Genomic DNA, 7,500 nt, shown 5'->3' on the forward strand with positions numbered 1-7,500 from the left:
ATAAAGCCTGTTTAAAGACGATATTCTAGCTTAATGGACGAATAAAGCACTCTTCGTCCACTTTGAGCCGAATCGCGCATAAGTATAACTGGTCACAAGGAAGCACGTACCTAGAATAAGAATCCCTTTGCCAGCCAGTTTCTAAGTCCATGATACTAAGGTCCTTCCTTTTTAGTACCTCTACCACCGCATTTATTTAATACTTTCTAAGCTTGACTCTCCTCTTCGCTCCAAATTCTACCGTATTATTAAACATTCTGATCCATAATTTTACCCATGCTAATCTTTTTACTGCTCTTTCGGCAATTCTTCTCATGCTATTTTTCTTCTTTTTGTTTATCTAGTATCCCTTCTATTTTTACCCTGTTTCAGTTCTCTTCTCGCCTTTCTTTACTCTTGCTCTCATATCTTTTTCAGAATACTTTTGCTACTATTTCTTCTTCACATGTCCGTCCCCTTATTCTTTTTCCTCACCTTTCTAGTTGCTTGCTCTACATCAACGTCATTTTCCTTTTCATCTGGTTTTTCTTCCAATCCTCAAGTTATTTTTGTCTTTTCTTTTTAGCGTCTCAACTCTGGACTGACCTTCCTCGTCTACATTCTGTGCGTTTGTGGGTTTTGCAACTCTGTCAATTCAGTAAATGATTCAGCATTCTCTTCCCATACCTTTTTCGTCTTTTAATACTCAATATTATCCTTATGACCTCAATTTGATTATTCTCATTTTCAAAGGGAATTTTCCTCCATAGCAAACTCTCCCCTTGTGATTTCTCTTTTCTTTTTCCTTCCTCCATTCTTATTCAACTATTCTTCTATCAATTACTCCTCTTGTCATTCTCGTTTTTTTTCCTACATTTCATCTAATGTCTGTTTCTTTTTCCTTCTCCTCCTTCCTCTAAAAACCTTATAACTTTTCCTCCTACGCCTTGCCCTTCCCCATTAGTCACTAAATCCAAATTAATATTTATAATTATTCTTCTTTATTGCCCCTGCCTCCCACCCTACTCCCTATGTTTGTTCCATTATGTTTGTTCCAGTGAATATCTATTTTTCTTTTCTCTGGCTCCTCCTCAGTTTTTTTTTTATAAATATATACTCCTCCATAACTCTCTTTCTTCTTAGTTAGTTTCAGGTCGTTTCATCATCCCCATTCGTCCGTTCCAGTATTTTTCTCCCCTCCCTTCTCCTATGCCATTTATCCTCCCCATTTCCTCTTCATCCCTTCATTTCACTTCTCTTCCTTTTCCTGCATCATCCCACTTCGTTGACTGAGAAGAACTCGTTAGAATTATTACGTCCACTTTTACCAATTTGGTCCCTTTTTGCCCTTTTTTTACTTCTAAAAGTGAAGCTTCCTTGACCTTGGTCCTTCTGACCTTATTGACGAAGAGGGGGTGAATAATTTACATGATCATCACGAGCTTCATTTTTCCTCTCCTTTGTCATCAGGGTCTTAATATAGACGGAACTCCCTCTTAGCTCAAAATTGATATATTGTATGACAGAAGTTACGAGGCGTCATCCCAACGTATTATACTCCTTGATTTTCTATTACCTAAGTTCTAGAATTTCTCTGTTAATAACTCTATTAATATAAAAGTATATTTAGAAAATTATATGAGTATCCTACACAGATATATACATGCACACACTATATAATTATATATATATATATATATATATATATATATATATATATATATATATATATATATATATATATATATTATATTTTAAAAATTCGTCCCTCCAGCCCGTTAGCTAGGAAATCAAATTTAGTGGCTGTTGGAGGAACCCTGCTGGGGGGGGGGTTTACAAATGTACGCGTCTTAACCCCAGCATCGTATGATTTTGGGGGACAGAAATCCATTAAGAAAGAAAGATCATTCAGGACTGTAATTGGGCTGCTATGCTGACCCTTAGTAGCCTTAACTATAAGACCTATTTTCCTTCGACCTTTGTGTTGGTTGTTATTGCTCCTTCCAGATCGACTGATGTCCTGTGCCCAACCCTAGAAATCACAGTGATAAGCAGCCCAGCACACTTATGGAAGCCTGCCCTATGGCCTGTTCATGGGAAACGTACAACCAGTCCCACAGCACATCTCAATGGATCATAGTGCCACCTGAGTACCTCTCAGGCTCGACTAGCCCGAAGAACGGACTGCCTAGCAAGCCTACATGCACCCAATGTAAGAAGTTGGGCACACTGAATCTGATTGCCACTACAAGTTGGGCAACAATAGGCAACCTACTGCCAACAACCAGAACTCCTCTCCCTCTACGTCCACTCAAACTTCTCCGCCAACTGTCACCATAGGGAAATTAGCCCATTCAAGGGGACCCTGCCGAGACTGTGGAACTCCAGGGCACTATACTGCCGGATATCCTGGCTACCTTTGTATAGTGTTAGGCTCTGCTGTAGCAAGTAAGTTAGTAAAACTAGTATCCCCTCCTAGCAGTTAGGTAGGTCATTTCAGTTAGCTGCATTGCAAAGCTATAACTAATTTAGGGAAGCTAACTGACTAGCTGAGACAAATAACTTACTTAGCCAAGGCCTTCACGCCTGAAAGAGAGTGAATTCCTTCTTAAAGGCGGGAGCTTTCACATATTTAGAAAATTCATCCCTCCAGCCTGTTAGCTAGGAAATCAAATTTAATGGCAGCTGGAGGAGACCCCATTAGAGATAGGGGGACAAATGTAGGAGTCTTAAACCCCAGCAATGTGTGATTCTGGGGGATAGAAAGCCATTGGGGAAGAAAGACCAGTCAGGACTGTAATTGGGCATGCTGACCCTTAGTAGCCTTAACTATAAGACCTACTGTATTTCACTTTGACCATTGTGCTGGTTGTTATTGCTCCTTCCGAATCAACCGATGTCCTGTGCCCAACTCTAGAAATTGAATGGGGACCTCTCTCCACCACTCCATGTCAGACCACCACAGTACCAAGCTGGTGCTGTTGTTCCCTCTTTTCACTGGCCATGTGTCAGGACTTCTGTGACTGGAATTCATCTTTTGCAAGTGAGCTTCATGCACAGATGCAATAAGGTATGTCTTGAAGTTGCAAGTAACGCCAGTGCTCTTTCCTTTCTTGTGAATTTCTCTCCATTTTCAGTATCTCCAACTTTTCATTCTCCCGAAACAAAGCCCCTTTGTTTCCCAGAGCCTAGCATACACATTTGCCCTCATGACTTGTTCCAAGCTTAAACTAAGTTTGTTTTGTGATAATAATTAGAGCATTCCCACCACAGTGTTACCATGTGCTAATTAAATCTAATTGACAATTTCTTCCATTGTGAATAAGTAATTTCATGTGAGAAAAGTCAGTATATCGAATGCTAACCTGGAATTCTTTTCCAAAATCCGGTTATCTGGTTCTTTGAGTTTTCTGCCCCTGCCCTTGTGAACCAATAGCCTTAGACGTTCAGCTGCCATCTTGCTATGTGTAGAGTCTTCTGACTACCAGCGGTCCAGGGGCACGTTCACGTTATTGCTAAAATCTCCATTAACTATCAGCCAGTCTCAATAGCCATGGTTTTCATTTGCGTGTCCAAACTCCTTCAGGGCTGTAGCACTTTTCAGATTTATTTATTTGCTATGTATAGTCTTACTTTTATTGCACATTGCATGTGCCTTCTTTGCTACTCAGTCAGCCATTTCATATTAATTTTCTGATTGCTCAACTTGTAAAAAATTCGATTTAAAGTTACTTGACTGGTTTGAAAGGCGTCATTCCCATTTCCTGTTAAGTAGATGTAATATCAAAGTAAGTCATCTTAGTAATTACATTTATTGCTTACGTTTTGAGCTCTAGGTGTTGGCCCTAAGACAAATCACATTCAAAATCCAATTTAACTCTTTCAACTGAAGCCAGAATGTAACAATATATATCCTCTGAGTGAATAAGATAGAAATCATCAACACACAATCACGTGTGGAACAGAAATAAATTTCTGACTCACGTCGGATCGAACCCAGGTCTCTCAGGTGGAGTTAGGGGCAGCCATCCACTGGCCATACAGTTCAAAAAGAAGTTGGAACCTGAGAGCAACTGCACCCAAGGAATTACCTGGCAAGCTAACCGCTTGCATACCAGCGAGTTTTCCCAACTTCCCGACTTAGCAATGACCCAATAGACAACATTTCATTCGAATTATCCCTTCTGAGTGAATAAGATAGAAATCATCAACACAAATCACGTGTGGAACAGAAATAAATTTCGACTCACGTCGGGATCGAACCCAGGTCTCAGGTGGAAAGCAAGGGCGTTACCCACTGGCCATACAAGTCTAAAAGAAGTTGAACCGAGAGCAACTGCACCCAAGGAATTACCTGGGCAAGCTAACTGCTTGCATACCAGCGAAGTTTTCCCCAACTTCCCGACTCAGCAATGACCCAGACAACATTTCATTCGGAATTATCCTCTGAGTGAATAAGATAGAAATCATCAACATACAATCAATGCAGGGAACAGAAATAAATTCCCTGACTCACGTCGGGATCGAACCTCTCCCAGGTGGAAAGCAAGGGCGTTACCCACCGGGGTCTAAAAGAAGTTGGAACCTGAGACAGTTGCACCTGCTGTAATGCCCAGCTTTCCACCTGAGACTTTTTCGATCCCGACGTGAGTCAGAAATTTATTTCGACTTCCACACGGGATTGAATTGATGATTTCTACTTATTCACTCAGAAGGGGAAATCGAATGAAATGTTGTCTATTGGGTCACAGTCGGGAACTTGGGGAAAATCCGCTGGTATGCAAGCAGTTATCGTTCACTCCGTGCAGTTGCTCTCAGGTTCCAAAATTAGACTTGTATGGCCCAGTGGGTAACGCCCTGTTTTCACCTGAGAGACCTGTTCGATCTCACGTGAGTCAGAAATTTATTTCTTCCACACGTGATTGTGTGAACATGATTTCTAATCATATTCACTCAGAAGGGAACAGAAATGAAATGTTGTCTATTGGGTCATTGCTGAGTCGGGAGTCGAACTCAGTTCAGGTTACTCCAGGTAATTCCTGGTGCAGTTGCTCTCAGGTTCCAACTTCTTTAGACTTGTATAGCCCCAGTGGGCAACCGCCTTTGCTTTCCACCTGAGAGACCTGGTTCGATCCCTGACCAACAGTCAGAAATTTATTTCGTTCCACACGTGATTGTGTGTTGATGATTTCTATCTTATTCACTCAGAAGGGATAATTCGAATGAAATGTTGTCTATTGGGTCATTGCGAGTCGGGAGTTGGGGAAAACTGCTTGGTATGCAAGCAGTTAGCTTGCCCAGGTAATTCCTTGGGCAGTTGCTCAGGTTCCAAACTTTTAGACTTGTATGGCCCAGTGGATAACGCCCTTGCTTTCCACCTGAGAGACCTGGGTCTCGATCCCGACGTGAGTCAGAAATTTATTTCTGTTCCACACGATTGTGTGTTGATGATTTCTCTCATCTTATTCACCAGAAGGGATAATTCAATGAAATGTTGTCTATTGGGTCATTGCTGAGTCGGGAAGTTGGGGAAAATCGCTGGTATGCAAGCAGTTAGCTTGCCCAGGTAATTCCTCGCAGTTGCCTCAGGTTCCAACTTTTAGACTTGTATGGCCCAGTGGGTAACGCCCTTGCTTTCCACCTGAGAGACCTGTCTGATCCCGACGAGTCAGAAATTTATTTCGTTCCACACGTGATTGTGTGTTGATGATTTCTATCTTATTCACTCAGAAGGGGATAACGAATGAAATGTTGTCTATTGGGTCATTGCTGAGTCGGGGAAGTTGGGGAAAACTTCACAGGGCGCAAGTGAGTTAGCTTGCCTGCGTAATTCCTGCGCAGTTGCTCTCAGGTTCCAAACTTCTTTTAGACTTGTGTGGCCCAGTGGATGCCCTCTGCTTTCCACCTGAGAGACCGGGTTCCATCCCGACGTGAGTCAGAAATTTATTTCTGTTCCACACGTGATTGTGTGTTGATGATTTCTATCTTATTCACTCAGAAGGGATAATTGAATGAAATGTTGTCTATTGGGTCATTGCTGAGTCGAAGTTGGGGAAAACTCGCTGGTATGCAAGCAGTTAGGTTGCCCAGGTAATTCCTTGGTGCATTGCTCTCAGGTTCCAACTTTTTAGACTTGTGTGGCCCAGTGATAACGCCTTGCTTTCCACCTGAGAGGCCTGGGTTCGATCCCGACGTGAGTCAGAAATTTATTTCTGTTCCACACGTGATTGTGTGTTGATGATTTCTATATATATATATATATATATATATATATATATATATATATATATATATATATATATATATATATATATATATATATATATATATATATACATATAAATATATATGTATATATATCAGCTAACTACAACACCACTGAGACAGAGAAGGCCTTAGTGCTTGCCAAGCACATGGGCTTAAAAATAAGGTAGCCCTCCGCTCCACAGGAGGAGAAGGAAGAGTCAAAAGAGGTGACATGGTAGAAGTTTGTAGGGTCATAACAAAAGCCTATGAAATAACCATGGAGAAATGGAGACAGCGGTTCCGAGGTCTTGCCAAGGAAGTCAGCTGGTCCTGGACTGAATGGGCCTGTCACAAGACCCAGTCTGGTACCCGCTGGTTCGACTCCCTGCCGTGCACTACCCTCGAGGACCTATTCAATCGGACCATGATGGAGGATCTTTTCCAATGTGTGCCTGAGCCCCTTGCTGTGTATTTCAGTGATAAGCAGCCTACCACACTTATGGAAGCCTGCTGTATGGCCAGTTCATGGGAAGCCTACAAACAATCCCACAGCACATCTGAACGACGCATAGTGCCACCCAGGTACCTCTCAGGCTTGACCTACTCAAGAACGGACTGCCTAGCAAGCCTACATGTACCCACTTAAGAAGTTGGGCACACTGAATCTGATTGCCGCCACGTTGGGCAATAAGCAGCCTACTACCAACAACCAGAACTCCTCTCCTCTATGTCCACTTAATCTTTCCACTGACAATCATCATAGGAAATCAGCCCATTCAAGGGATCCTGCTGAAACTGTGGAATTCCAGGGCACTATGCTGCCGGATATCCTAGTTGCCCAAAGCATATCCTCTACCAAACATGTCAACCTGATTAGTGCCACAACCTCTGCAGCCGGGCCGCCAGATATGTCTCACCCTGAGCAAGTGTCGACCCAGTCCATCTCAGTGTCACCCTTGGATGGCTCTAGCTCATCAGTGAACCTGATGGTTACTGTAGACACTGGCTCAGATATTAGCCTGAATGACCGGGCCTGAGTGCCAGCCACTGCCACTGTAGACGACAAGACCAGGTGGACTATGACTTGATAGAGGAGCAGACCAAGACAAGACCATTCCCACAGTCATGCTTCAGGTGACAACCCCTTGGGCAACGCAACCTCACCGCATTGGCGTGGTGAACAAAATCAGGCACAGAGTGGAGTTCCTGTTGGGATGAGACCTCTTCTGGGATGTCCTTCCCCCGCCACTCTGTTGCCCAGATATTTCCACCAGG

Source organism: Macrobrachium rosenbergii, chromosome 24 (genome assembly GCF_040412425.1).
Source record: "Macrobrachium rosenbergii isolate ZJJX-2024 chromosome 24, ASM4041242v1, whole genome shotgun sequence".
In the NCBI taxonomy this organism is placed as follows: domain Eukaryota; kingdom Metazoa; phylum Arthropoda; class Malacostraca; order Decapoda; family Palaemonidae; genus Macrobrachium; species Macrobrachium rosenbergii.